The sequence below is a fragment of the Myotis myotis genome, unplaced genomic scaffold (assembly GCF_014108235.1).
Source record: "Myotis myotis isolate mMyoMyo1 unplaced genomic scaffold, mMyoMyo1.p scaffold_m19_p_3, whole genome shotgun sequence".
NCBI classification, from domain to species: Eukaryota; Metazoa; Chordata; class Mammalia; order Chiroptera; family Vespertilionidae; genus Myotis; species Myotis myotis.
Genome location: NW_023416335.1, coordinates 129,478,319 through 129,493,548, shown reverse-complemented (window position 1 = coordinate 129,493,548; position 15,230 = coordinate 129,478,319). Strand labels below are relative to the sequence as shown.

At 38.6% G+C, this 15,230-nt stretch overlaps 1 long non-coding RNA gene across 1 annotated transcript in view; it reads right to left on the bottom strand.

Moving 5' to 3' along the window:
• The window catches only part of LOC118649874, a 30,950-nt gene extending 17,513 nt beyond the window's left edge, over positions 1-13,437 (bottom strand). The window contains exon 1 of the long non-coding RNA XR_004965767.1: positions 13,397-13,437. This is a non-coding gene — a long non-coding RNA (uncharacterized LOC118649874). The remainder of the gene's footprint in view (positions 1-13,396) is intronic.
• Between the last annotated feature and the right edge of the window lie 1,793 nt (positions 13,438-15,230).

Here is a 15,230-nt window from a genome sequence, read left to right as displayed (position 1 = left end):
CAAGACTTACCAGGGTGTACTAAAGTCAATATATGAAGGAAAAATAACTTGTGTGAAATGTGATGCAGAAATAGCTAACCAATTGTCACTCAGATAAAAATAAAACCAATTGTTTACCCAAATTGATAAATTCAGTCAGAACAGTTGTTTCATCTGGACATGGACATAGGTAAATCTTCAAGAAGCATAGTAAAGAAGTAGAATGGCCTCAGGTATGTTAACATATTACTCTTTGTCAGAGAGGACTGCACAGGGCAATTGTCCTGAAAGGGTAATTGCTGCAAGATTTTTTGCAAACATTTCTGGGAAGGAAAGTTTTAGTCAATTTTATATCACAATATATTAAAATATTTTCTTTCTATTGAAATGCATCTTACAACTGAGACATTGTATTTAATATAATATCCCTAGTATCTAGCACAGGGGTAAGTACTTAGTAAACACTCATATGTTTGTTGAATAAATCAGTAAAAACTTTCTGTGGCCTAAAATTTACTTCATTTTGAAGGTTTAATTTGAAAACTATGGTATACTAATTGATGTTAAATAAAAGTATATACAACTTCCAGTTTAGACAGGTTAAAGTTTTGTGTCCAAAATGGGCTAAAAGCAGAACAGGAGAATCCCTCATGTTTTTTCTCTCTAACAATCAGCAAAATCCTCAAGAAGCCAATAAGTCCATGTTAAAGTAGGAAAATAATAACTAAAATCCTGTCTCTCTAGTTTACATAAGGGCAAAAATGCAATTGTAATAACATTAATGAAAAATTTAGCTCACTTCTCCAAATCCAGCATAGTATAATGAAAAGAACATGGACTCCATTCATATTCACTCAACAAATATCTATTGAGAAGCTAGGTCAGGCACTGTGTCAAAAAATAGACCAAATAAAACAGGCAAACAAAAAACAGCCCTTGCCAATCTTATATTTGTTTGGGGGTATTCTTTTCAGGCCTTTGTTGAAATCGCATTTTTACCACTTATATGACTGTATTAATTATTTAAGGTACCAAGTCCTCAACTTTCTCACCTAAATAAATTAGGGAGTTTTTAACCTAGCTCTCAATTGGTTGCTAGAAGGATGAAATATGGCAGTGCATATACAGTAACTAATGCACAGTAGACCTTAACATTGATTAGCTCCTCTCATCAGCTCCTTCTTCTCCTGTAAACAACCAGCCATCTTGAGAAGGGTCAAGATATGTATATAGTCATGATATAATTTAGTTTGCGAGATCCCTCTAAAGCAGGGACAGGTGTCATAATCTACACTTTTTAGTAGAGGAACTGGACTTATACTATCAGATCTAATACCCATGTGTTCAGATTTCTCCTTCTATGTTTTGCTCACTAAATTGCCCATAATGATTTCTTTACCGCTAAATGTCAGCTTGGGAGTGACATAAAAATGTCACAGAGAACGAAGATGGCAGCATAGGTAAATGCCTGTACTCGCCACCTCCCACAGCCACATCAAAATTACAACTAAAATTTCTCAACAGAAACTTTGCAGGCCAGAAGGGAGTGACAAGAAATATTCAAAGTGATGAATAGCAAGAACCTACAACCAAGATTACTTTACCCAGCAAAGCTATCATTCAGAATTGAAGGTCAGATAAAGAGCTTCACAGATAAGAAAAAGCTAAAGGAGTTCATCACCACCAAAGCAGTATTATATGAAATGCTGAAAGGTATCCTTTAAGAAGAGGAAGAAGAAAAAGGTAAAGATACAAATTATGAACAACAAATACACATCTATCAACAAGTGAATCTAAAAATCAAGTGAATAAATAATCTGATGAACAGAATAAACTGGTGAATATAATTGAATCAGGAGCATAGAAAGGGAGTGGACTGACTATTCTCAGGGAGGAAAGGGGTGTGGGGGGTGCGGGAAGAGACTGGACAAAAAATCACACACCTATGGATGAGGACAGTGGGGCAGGGAGTAAGGGCAGAGGGTGGGGTGGGAACCGGGTGGAGGGGAGCTATGGGGGGGAAAAAGAGGAACAACTGTAATAATCTGAACAATAAAGATTTAATTTATAAAAAACAATTACAACTAAAATACAGAACAACCATCATCCAGAACTGCTGGAAAGCTGGCTGAATGGGAGTCCTACAACTAGAGAAGTATAGAAGAAAGCACACTGAGACTGGTAGAAAGTGCAGAGGCGTGGAACGGGCTGGTCCAGTACCCACATGTGCTGCTTTTTTAATCTCGAGGGAGCTCATCTCTGCAGAGGCCATCCAGAGGAGCAAGGGGTCGCAACCCCACATCAGACCTCTAGCACAGGGTCCCAGAGCTGGGAAAAGAAGTCCCTACAGGCAATAAGAACTATGAGCTATAAAAACCAGTGCAGATTAGGGCTCAGAGGCTTCTGGAGACCCAGCTGTTCCTCTTAAAATGCCAGCACCACGAACTGAACTTACAAGGTCCTGCTTCCTCTGAGCTCCAGCACCAGGGTGAGGCTCTGGGAGACACAGACACATACGAGGAAGAACTGGATTGTCTTGTATTGGGGCATGAACTGGGATGGCTTTCTTCCAGATGGAGGTTCTCACAGGGATCATTGTTCCTATGCTGGGACCTCCCAGGTCACAGGCTTAACTGGCAGCCATTTCTGTTTGCTATGCCATGGTGATTCCCTAAGACCTCACCTCCTCCAGTTCACAACCCCACCCAAACTGTGCACAGCAGCTTTTGCATAGAATGGCCTGTCCTTTGTCCTTGCTCAGGCTAAAATTTCTCAAGCTGAAGCTGGGTCAGGGAGCCCCAAACCTATCAATAAAAGGCCCAAGAACCTGCACCAACACCAGCCTGCCTTGCTTCACAGCTGGGTCTCACCTAGGCACTTCTAAACCTGATAAAAAGAGGAGGAATCTTCAGATCTCTCTGTAGCTCCTGCTGGGTGGCACTAGGCAGTGGTTGCTTTGCACCTCCCTGGAGACTGAAGAGCCAGTGTACCCAGTGGTCACTGTGAGACCATACCAGATTACAACTCTACACATTTATAAGCAACACACTCAAAGGGCAGACTCAGTGAGCAACCAAAGCTCACTGAAGCAAGTCCTGCTCCATAGGGGTATCTCCTGCATAGCAGCTCTCCCACTGTAGTCACAGTTGGTCCTCATAGCCAATTGGCCTGGAGGTCAATTCCTTCCAATGACACCAACAGCAATCAAGTCTCAACTACAACAAGATTGTGCTCACAGCCCACAAAGGGTGCACCTAGAGTGCCCAGCTCAGGTGACTAGGGAGGCTGAGCCACTGGGCCCTATAAAACACCTATTACACAAGGCCCCTCTACTAACTGAAGGAGACATAGCAGCTCTACCCAATACATGAAAACAAACACAGGGAAGCAGCCAAAATGCAGAGACAAAGAAACACGTCACAAATGAAAGAAATGGAAGAAAGCAAACTACTGGGTATAGAATTCAAAAATCACAGTTATAAGATTATTCAAGAATTTTCTAGAAACCTTCAAAAAAAATAGAAAAGGACCAGTCAGAAATTAAACATACACTGACTGAAATAAAGAATAATATACAGGGATTCAACAGTAGAGTAGAGGATTCGAGAATCAAAGCAACGATTTGAAATCTGAGGAAGCAGAAAACACCCAACCAGAAGAGAAAAAAGAAAAAAATAATCCAAAAATATGAAGAGAGTGTAAGGAGCCTCTGGTACAACTTCAAGCATACCAACATTTGCATTATGGGGGTGCAAGAAGGAGAGAGAGAGCAAGATATTGAAAACCTATTCGAAGAAATAATGACAGAAAACATCCCCTACCTGATGAAAGAAATAGACTTACAAGTCCAAGAAGCACAGAGAGCCCCAAACAAGAGGAACCCAAAGATTACCACACCAAGACATCATAATTAAAATGCCAAGGGCTAAAGACAAAGAGAGAATCTTAAAAGCAGCAAGAGAAAAGCAGTTAGTTACCTACAAGGGAGTACCCATATGACTGTCAGTTGATTTCTCAACAGAAACTATGCAAGCCAGAAGGGACTGACAAGAAATATTCAAAGTGATGAATAGCAAGAACCTACAACCAAGATTACCCAGCAAAGCTATCATTTAGAATTGAAGGTCAGATAAAGACATTCACAGACAAGAAGAAGCTAAAGGAGTTCATCACCACCAAACCAGTATTATATTAAATGCTGAAGGGTATTCTTGAAGAAGAGGAAGAAGAAAAAGATAAAAAATATGAACAAAAAAATGACAGCAAATACATTTTCTATCAACAATTGAATCTAAAACTCAAAATAATAAGAAATCTAGTGATCAGAATAAATTGGTGAATAAAATAGAATCAGAGGCGTGGAAATGGAACAGACTGATGATTCTCAGAGGGAAGGGCGGCGGGGGGTGGAAAGAGATTAAACAAAAATCTTATATACATATATGCATTACCTATGGACACAGACAATAGGATGGCAAAGGCCTGGGGAGAGGCAGGAACTGAGTGGAGGCGTGCAATGGGGGGGAAAAAGAGAGATACCTGTAATAATCTCAACAATAAATATTTTTTTAAATGCCACAGAGTCCTCTGGATGTCCAAGCAAAACAAAAAAGGTTGGGGAAGGAGGGCTGACATGAAAGAGGAAGAAGAGACAAAAAGTAGTACCTCAATCTAACCTTGGATTACTTATGTAACAGTATAAAAGAATAGAGTTAATCTAAAATTCAGTGGAATCAATATTAAAGTCAAGGTTTTATAACTACTCTTTTTTTAACTGATTTGACTCATTTGGTGCTACTTTTATTGTTTCATTAACACAAATGTTAATGAAAACAAGTCCCTCTCTGTAGCTTGACATAATCAAAGGGAACTATATGCAGACATTTGGGGAATGATAAAAGTGTACTAACAAGTAATACAATGACAAATTGGAAAAAATATTTACCAAATATAGAAAATATGAACATTCATAATATATGAAGAGTTAAAGGCCTAAAAGGGAAATAACACAAAAGAAAACAAAAAGACAAGAAACTCTAAGAGGCAAGTCACAGCATAACTATATATGATCAAACTATTAAATCTCACTAATAATTAATAATTTAAAACATTAAGATAATATTCACCCCTATCAGATTAATAATATCCACTTTTGCTAAGGGTGTTTAAAAATGTAAATTCTCTTAGGGTATATTTGGGGGTGTAAATTCATGTAAAATTTATGGGGTGCAAGTTAACAAAGTCTATAAATATTTAACATACATGTGCTCTGGCCAAGCAATTCCACTTCCGAGAATTTATCCTGTGGATGTACATACGCAAATACATAAACTATAAATAACAGTTTCTTATAACACTTTTTTAATAGTGAAAAATTGGAAACATTTTAAATGTTCTTATATAGGGAAATAGTCTTAAAATTATGATTAATCTATAAGATGAAATATAATATCATGGAAGAATTTCTTAAAATAATGTGGATACATGTGTATGACAAGAAAACATGTCACAAAATATATTACTAGTATGAATAAAAAGTAAATTATAAAACAAATTGTATATTTTATTCCAATTTTTGCAAAAAATATATATGTGTGTGTGTTGATATCTTTGCCATATGTCTAGAAAGAAAGGTTAGAAGATATTAAGTAACTTAGGGATAGTAATTAATTGTAAGGAGTGGTTGATGATGAGCATTGGGGGTTGAGGAAGAAAAAAGCATGTTTTAGGTTATATTGCTTGAATTGTTATAATGTGCATACACTATTATATATATATATATATATATATATATATATAGAGAGAGAGAGAGAGAGAGAGAGAGAGATATATATATATATATATATATATATATAGAGAGAGAGAGAGAGAGAGAGAGAGAGAGAGAGAGAGAGGTTTTCTCTCTTTCTCTCTCTCTCTGACTTGCAATTTCCATTCAAAGAAAAGTAAGACTTGGGCAGAAAAAATTTATTTGGACAATGTAAGATAAAATATTATTTTTCTGTTTTCAGTGATTGCATTGATCTGCATGAGCAGTCGGTGTGATCTGTGCCCTTTTATCCTTCCAACAATGACTACATTTGCTAAAATGCAGGTTCAAGTCAATTAATTCAAGTTGACATGATGTGAAAGAAATTATCTTCAGTAGCTTTTTTTACTGTTGCAATAGAGTCTGTTATTTCCTGCCACTCCCCCTTAGGTAGAATAACCACTAGATAAAGTATTTGTTTTATCAAACCATCTTATGTGTGTATATCTTGCTTCCTCATTTGTATTTTGCATCTGCCAAGAATCAGCTTCTGAGCTTTCTGTTCTCTCCCAGTACATAGTACGAGGCAAATGAATTAACCGGGTGAAACCTCAGTTCATGGACATGTGGACATCTAAATAATAGCAAGATGTATACCAATGTCTATGTGATCATTATTCCAAAGCAATGAGATCATTCACCAAGTCTTGTCAAAAATTTCAGACTTGGGTCCTGAAGAGCCTGGAATGAGTCTCCTTAACCTAATTTTTCAGCTTTAATTCACTTTAAAAAATAATAAGACTCTGGATCTAGAATTTGATCCAGGTATCAAGAAAAAAAATCTTAAACATGAATTCACAACTATATACTGCTTAATAAATCTTCAGTAAACAAAGCATTCTTTGTCTAAATATAGTAACATGGGCATAAAGGAAACTGCTAATTTAGTCTTCTCAATGCCAAGAGTAGCAGTGGCATCTGAGAAAGTAGCCATAGTTCTGTCTCATGTCTTTGACAGATCAGTCTGAACTTGAATCCTACTGAGTAATGGACTGAATCTCACAGCTACCATAACCACCACCATCCTCCCTGCCCCTTACCCTACTTACACTTACACAGAAACACACACAGGCATGCACATACACAACCAAAAATTAGAAAATCAAAGCCCAGATCCTAGAAATAGGAGTCCTTGTGTCAGTGGGTAGAGAATTACCCACATGAAAATGAAAACATGCATGCAGAGTTGGGAGCTCCATATAGAGGGCTTGTCAAGAAAGGAAAAGGACACAGCTTTGTGCCTCCTACATCATTGTTCCTTTTGATGACAAAGTTTAATGCCACAAAACAGATCCCTGAAATTAATGTTTTTCATTAGCAAAAGTATGACTTTACATTATGCTCAAATTCCTAATGGGGACATGCAAGTACCCTAAAATCTGTATTTAAGTCAAGGTAGAACAGACAGGTAACATTAGTCAGGTGAATCAGACACAATTTCATTAAAACAAACATTTAGCGTATCTTTGTATCTATAAATAGTATGCTCACACCTTTTTTACTGAAACAAACTTCTCAATCTATCTGCTACTTGCCTGATTTTGAAAAAGTACAAATTTTTAAAATATTGTAATTTTATTCTAACTTAACAATACAAAAACCAACAGCCCAACCTTGATCATAAGTGGCAACTCACCTCCGACATCAAGGAGAAATTAGAATGGTGTGAACTTTGTCATCTCTCTTGGAAATGGGGTAGGGGGGCCACTACTCAGCTCCAATCACTTGGAATCACATGGATATTAATAGGTACAGCAATACCAAATTGCTCCATTTTTCAAGAAAGGTCAGAAAATTAGAGTTCTACTCATTTTAGTGCCGAAGAAAAATTTTAAAAAAAATTTAAACATTCTGTAAAGGTGCACAAAATACATCTTATGGTCTTGCATAGAATTCCATTGAATATCTACTCTAAAATAATTTTATATGTATATATGTATGGAGGTGGTGGTGGTGAGCAAATCAATGACATAATGTCATGTGGAGTGAAGAAGTAGAAAAGAATGTTAAATTTTAGTTCTACTAACACTTGAGCTTACACATTCCTTGCCTCTTTTTATTAATTGGAAGAATTTTTAACCTCTCATTATAAATTAATTGAGATCATTTAGAACTCTTATAGTAACTTTCCTCTTTATGAAATCTATCATGGTGAATTTTATATTAACTTATTACATTATTTAGAACATCATTTTGGTTTATCTAAACTTCTTAAAGCCACCAGAACATTGCAAAAAAAAAAAAAAATCGCTTCCATTACTCCAATTCTAGTATCAAGCTTAATTGCTTACATGGTAGAAGGGGTCTTTTGACAGTTAATTGTATGAGTCCACTTGACTGGGCTAAGGGATGCCCAGATAGTTGGTAAAACATAATTTCTGTGTGTGTCTGTGAAAGTGTCTACAGGAGAGATTAGCATTTGAATTAGTAGACTGAGTAAAGTAGTTCACCCTCACCAGTGGGGCTGGGTAACCCTGTGAGCCAATTCCAAATAAATAAACAAATAAATAAATAAATAAATAAATAAATAAATCCTATTAGTTCTATTCCTCTGAAGAATCCTAATACAGATTTTGGTGCTTTGATGAGGTTAGCATTTGAAATGAGACTCAGTAAAGTAGATGGCCCTCCCCAATGTGGATGAGCATCATCCAATCCATTAAGGGCCTGAGGAGAACAAAAGAAGGATGATGCAGGAATTTGCCCCTTTTTTTTTCTTGCCTCACTGATTGAGCCTGGACATGTCCTCTAATCTTCTGCCCTTGAACATCAGCTACTCTAGTTCTCAGACCTTCCGATGGGACTGAATTACATCACCAGCTTCCCTGGGTCTCCATCTGACAGAGGGCAGATCATGGAGCTTTTCAACCTTCATAATAGTGAGCCAATTTCTCATGATGAATCTCCATACATCTCCTACTGGTTCTCTTTCTCTGTAGGACCCCGATTATTACAAGTACAACCCACTTAACTCCCACTGAACTAACGTAAAATATGTTGCAGATCAGATGGGCTCTGTTTGACCAACCCAGAGAGTTTGCTGATTTTTTGTTCCCCAACTTGCCCTGCTGCATAGAAGCCATCAAAATTCCATCTTCATCAATGCTTCACTCCCACCATTTTTTTTAATCTTTAATTAATTTCTGGTTCTAAAGGAGCATGTTTACAGTTCTTCTTTATACAAATGTATTTAAATAAAATCTTATCCTTTTCATATGATAAGAAAACACCCTATTTTAAACTTCAGTTGGTCCAATTGTTACCTACACTTGACCGCTGAAAGAATAGCTCTAACAAGAATAGCCATTTCTAATCACTGGCCAACTGTTTAAAAATGTTTCCAAGTATCTCAAATCAATGACTTGTAATGAGGCTTAAAAACTAGAATTTCTGACAGCCTACAAAGAATAAAAAGGTTTCTTTTCCTGATAATTACCCCATGTCTGTACAATGGTGAAATGGGAAGGGTTTCAATGACTCAATTTTGTAAAAAAAAAAAAAAAAAAAAATAGACAAGTGAGCACAAGGCAACTAAGAAAGATTACAAACTTCCTTATTTCACAGAAGCAGAAGTACTGGGAAAAGGAAGCTGACTAAGGCCCATACTATCCAGAGAGGGCTTTCAACATTCTGATCTTCCAAGCCTCTGTTAGCTTTTATTTATTGATGAAATTACTTATTAATTTCTAGTATAGCAAACAAACTCTCAGTCACATGCTCTAAAATGGAAAGATGGAGCGACATGATAAATCAAACAGGAAAGAATCAGTGGAATACTTTTTTTTTTTTAATATATTTTATTGATTTTTTACAGAGAGAAAGGGAGAGAGATAGAGAGTTAGAAACATCGAGGAGAGAGAAACATCGATCAGCTTCCTCCTGCACATCTCCTACTGGGGATGTGCCCGCAACCCAGGTACATGCCCTTGACCGGAATCGAACCTGGGACCTTTCAGTCTGCAGGCCGACGCTCTATCCACTGAGCCAAACCGGTTTCGGCCAGTGGAATACTTTTAAAAGTTCATGCCTGGCTTAGGCAGGAACTTCATGTTTTCATGTAGTAGCATTATATTTCCTTTTCTAATCAAGTTTGGATTAGTTGAAATCAAAATTAGTTTCTGTTTCCTGAGCCACTGAAAGCAGGGGGGTAGGGGTGAGAGGATGTTTTAGGACATTCTTCTGAATAAAGCGATTGCAGCTAAACCCAGGGCAAACCACAAAGCAAAATTTCACATTCAGATAATCTGGAACTCAGTTTAACACACACCCTGAATAGAAGAAATGCAACATTCATGACTAAGAGAACCCAGCTCAAAAGCAAAAGCAACACTTTCCTTCACTCCCACCAAGTGAAAATAAACTGGAGAATGGCTAAGCTCCAAAACAGTGAGTTGATAACCATCACGGTTTTCATGCCTCTTGTAGAGGAAATGAGATGTCATCCAATGCCTGCAGATGCCTTTTCAGGAAATTGCTCATCTGTCTAATTAAGCTCTATTTCTTCACAGGTCTGCGGATACATTCAGCTTTGTACATGCATGTCTTGGATTCCAGAAAACCTTCTTGCCCTTAATCTGTTGGTCATTGGAAATTTCTAATGTGATGGAATCTCCTTAAAATGCAGACTTTTGGAAATTAAATCTCCATTTTTAGGGGTTTTCATCATCTTACATTAATCAGTAGCTGAACTTCATTGCCACCTTCTTAGAGGATGTCATTTCCTACTGGGAAGTAGTTTTGAAAGAGCATAAATTAAAAGGCCTAAGAGACTTTAGAAATGGCTTTAAACCTTGTTACTAACATAGAGCATCTAACTGCTCACAGACTCCAAGTTTATAGGTTCTCAGGCAACCTTGTTCCCGCTTGTTTATTTGTTTTTCCAGTGGGATGGTCATGTACATTTGGCCTCTGCTCCTTTCATAGTACACCACAGAGAACCTTCCCTGTCCTACTTTCCACTGACTAACCTTGCTTTATTTCCTATCCTTGTATAGTTAGTTCAACCCACTTAACTTCCACTCCAAAATTGATCATTTCCTTCCTTCTAAACTAGGTTTGTCATTTCTATCTCAATTGAAGAACAATATAACAGAAACTATACCAGATCCTGGAGATATGAAACAAAACAAGACAAGGGTATTTTCCCTCAAGGAGCTTGCTATCCAGCAGGGGGGGAAAAACTACAACAACAACAACAAACACACACACACACACACACACACACACACACACACACACACAGAATTAACCCCAGACCCTACATCCAACTACAATTGGAGCAAAAGAAAAAACAAAACAAAACTAAGTTATGCCCTAGTCAGTTTTTCTCGGTGGTTAGAGCGTTGGCCCACCAACTGAAGCGTTGTGGGTTCTATTCCACTCAGGGGCGTGTGCCTCAGCTACAGGCTTGATCCCAGGCATATGCAGGAGGCAAGCAATCGACGTGTCTCTCTCATAGCAATGTTTCTCTGTCTCTCCCCCTCCCTTCCACTCTCTCTAAAAAATCAATGGAAAAAAATATTCTCAGGTGAGGATTAAACAAGACAAACAAGGTATATATAAATTGCATGTTAAAGAAGCAAAGAAAAAGCAAACCGTCATTATGCCACCTATTAAACAATGTTTATTACTTTGAAATGCTTTTATACTTTGCAAGTAATACTATTCAAACATGTGGTCACAGATATGCAGTTAGAGGAGGGTGGTTAGCAAGCATATTCATCCTCTGCCACTGACATGTTATATCTAAAATACTTTATGAAATGAAAACTGATGTTTATTAAGCTCTATACACACATAATCCTACATAATAAAAGCCCAGCGACCGAATGGTAGAATGACCAGAACGACTGGCCGACCAGTCGCTATGACACACACTGACCACCAGGGGGCAGACACTCGACACAGGAGCTGCCCCCTGGTGGTCAGTGCACTACCACTGTGGGAGTACCGCTTGGTTGACCAGTATGAGTGGCTGCTCCCACTGCAAATCAGGGGCCCACAGGCCGGAACCTGGGCTGCGATCATTGCCTCTTCGCCCCAGACTCCTCTTCCTCCTCACTCCCTGCCACCTCTTCCAGACACCCACAGGCCATGCAGTGCCACTGCAGGGCTTGCAGAGCTGCCCCCCGAGGTTGGGAGGCAGGTTTGTGGCCGCCACAGGATTGAGGCCTACGCCACTGCCTCTCAGTGCTATTGTCCCTGGGCCTGGCCCAGACTGGGTCCCCTGGAGAGGTGAGTGCTCCGGCTCCATGGAAGATGCCAGATCAGGGAGCAGCCACTCAGAGGGCAGGTCCACAGCCGCTCAGCTGACCGGATGAGCGGCGCTCCCACAGTGGACCAATCCCCACAGGCCACACACCCCCACCAGTGCATGATCCCATGCACCAGGCCTCTCGTATAATGATAAATGAGGTTAAAAGAGAATGTCATAGTATTCAAATCTATTGACGCACACTCCCAAAGCATAATATAGTAATAATAGAATAGGCCTGAAACCCATCTTATTCAGTTTTGCCATCCCCTTAACTCACCTTAAATCAAAACTAGACACTTAGATCTGTTGAAAGGCATTGCATAGATATAATTATGAGCCTTCAAGCATATCTCTGGATTTGAGATTAACATCTCAGTAGTGCCAGCATGCTTTCAGCTATATATATGCACACCAAAATGCTTGTAAGGAAGTTTTAGTTTACTTATGTGCAACCCTAGCCTGTAGGCTCCTCACATCTCCTGCATTTATAGGTTGAGAGCAGATCTAGCCAAGGTCATTTCCATTTCATTCAGAAATTCTTTGAGCCCAGGAAGTTCTCATTATTTGAACATGCATTATACCCCATCTCACAATTACATATTTGTTTAGGGAAGCAAGAAGTCATCATAACACAAAAATATTCACAAAGGGGCTGACAGATCTCTTATAATACTTGTCACCATGTATCCCACCCCACTTAAGCCTAGCTTGTCTCTCCATCCATCACATCAATATTAGCTCTGACTGATAGTGCAGATGTTGTAGACATTTAATCAAACAACGCGGATGCAATGCAATAGATTGTCAAGCAAAATGGCAAACATTGCAAAAGTTGTGGGATTTCATAAGATTGATGAAAGTGATGCTGGAAAACTTCTTGGATCACACAGATACACACACACACACACACACACACACACACACACACATACACACAAGCTAGCAGAGAAGGACTTACTAAAAATTAATAAATAGAAAACCAACAAGGATAATGATATAATAAGCATGGCCAAAAAAAAAACAAACCTATCTGAATAAAAAGGATTAAAAGAGTGCTTTGGGAAAATTGACAAAGCCCTCACTTAAGGCAAAAATAACCTTTATGGTGATAACATTGCAAAAGTTATATATACATTAAATGGAGATTTCAATATTGCTATCATACAATTTTATTATAAAATATAGACCCCCCAAAATCAGCATTTACCTTTGTTTTATCAAAGTGCTAAGTATAATTTAAATGTATTTAAATGTAAGAATAAGCAAAGACTCAATCACAGTTCTTTTAATTATTTTTAAAAATATTTCAAGTGGATTCATTTTCAGGAGCTTTTAAATCTACATGCACTTACTAATTTTCCTTGAATAACGAGAATTCAAATCACTGTTCCAGCCATGGCACTTGTTTTGAAGAAGCTTCTAAAATCCTGCCAGGCTATAGCACCCATCAGGTCACAGGTGAGCATTTATGACATCCACCTGGGCAAAGAGATTCACCTGAATATTGCACACACATACCCATGGCCAATTAACTTAGGGCTGGTGAAAGGATTTTGCTCCTTATTTTAACCTGGGTATTTTCTTCAATTAAAAGGAAAGACCTAGCACAATAAATTCATTTCCTCAGGACTAATGAAAGAACATCCACCAAAGAAAAACAACTCTAAATGCTGAATTCTAGCTTATGCAACTCAGGTGGCTAAGACTGCTTAGTTGGAGAGGTCAGGTACAATGCCAGGAGGCACATGCAGGGAGGAGAGGATTCTGTCCCAGATCACAAAATACAGCTTCCTCCACCCCACATGCCCTGGCCCTCTGACCACGGCAAGTTGGCTGGGGCTCTATTGGAAAAGCACTGCTCTCCACCATACATTGTGAAGCCCTCAATGGCACACAATTTTATATCATCCTTTTTCTTCTGTGCAGGTGACCTTGTACAATTAGGAACCTGGAAGTTTTGAAGTCAGGTGGGCTGAGCTTCAAATTCAGCTTTTGTATTTATAAGCTGTGTTATTTGGACAAGTTTCTTATCCTCTTGAAGCTTCAGTTTCAACCTCTGTGACACAGAAATAATAAATCTACCCCACGGAGTTGCACAGAGACTACAAATGAAACAATGGCTCTGAATGCCCAATAGTGTACAAGCTTTACAGTAGTCACACTGTGAAAAAGAATGTTAGTTCCCACCACTTCCCCCATGTCAAGAAAGATTATGGGGAAGCATAAACCCTCTGGCACCTGGTGGGAAAGGAGGAACTGAAAGGCGATAAAGGGAGTGTAAGAGGAAATGGAGAGGGTGACACAGGCTAACTTCCCCAGCACTGCCCCCACTCTCCCGTTTCACCCAGGACTGGTCCCAATCGCACATGAAAATGAAGGAGAAGATATCTGTGTTTCAGACAGAAAGTACAAATCCACTGCATCTGACTCAGAAACTCCACAAAGAGGCCCAGAGGAGATAATAAATAGAATCACCTGATCTAATTCAGAGGCCTCCGGGTTTAGTCACTCCCAGCTGAGAGGTTCTCGTACCAGTGGTTCTCAGCCTTCCTAATGCCACGGCCCTTTAATACAGTTCCTCATGTTGTGGTGACCCCCAACCATAAAATTATTTTCGTTGCTACTTTATAACTGTAATTTTGCTACTGTTTTGAATCATAATGTAAATATCTGATATGCAGGATGTATTTTTATTGTTCGTAACCCACAGGTTGAGAACCGCTGTTTATTGGAAGGAAATCCACTCTGGCCTACGTGTGACAGTTGCTGATAGTTAACTAATCATAGCTTTAAATGTAATTTTTTTTATGAATGAGGGTTTTGGGGTTTTTTGTTGTTGTTGTTGTTGTTTTTGTTTTGTTTTGTTTTGTTTTTAATGATATATGAAAGGAGTTCTCTTCCATCACTTGGAAAACAGATATTCAACAAAAACTGGCCAATGTTCCTGTTAGTCATTATCTTCAAGGTCTGAGCACTTTCATTGACAAACAGTCCACAAATATTTCTTAAGCACTGAGAGTGTTTGTTGTGCCAGGTACTGTGAAGAATTGAGAAGAGGCGGAGGGTGTAGATTCCATTCCCAAGGAACTTGCAACCAGCTAAGGCACACAAACTCCGTGTGAAATAACTGGCCAATGGGGCAACACAAAAACATCTCTATTCAAATGAGAGTGCACAGGAACACTT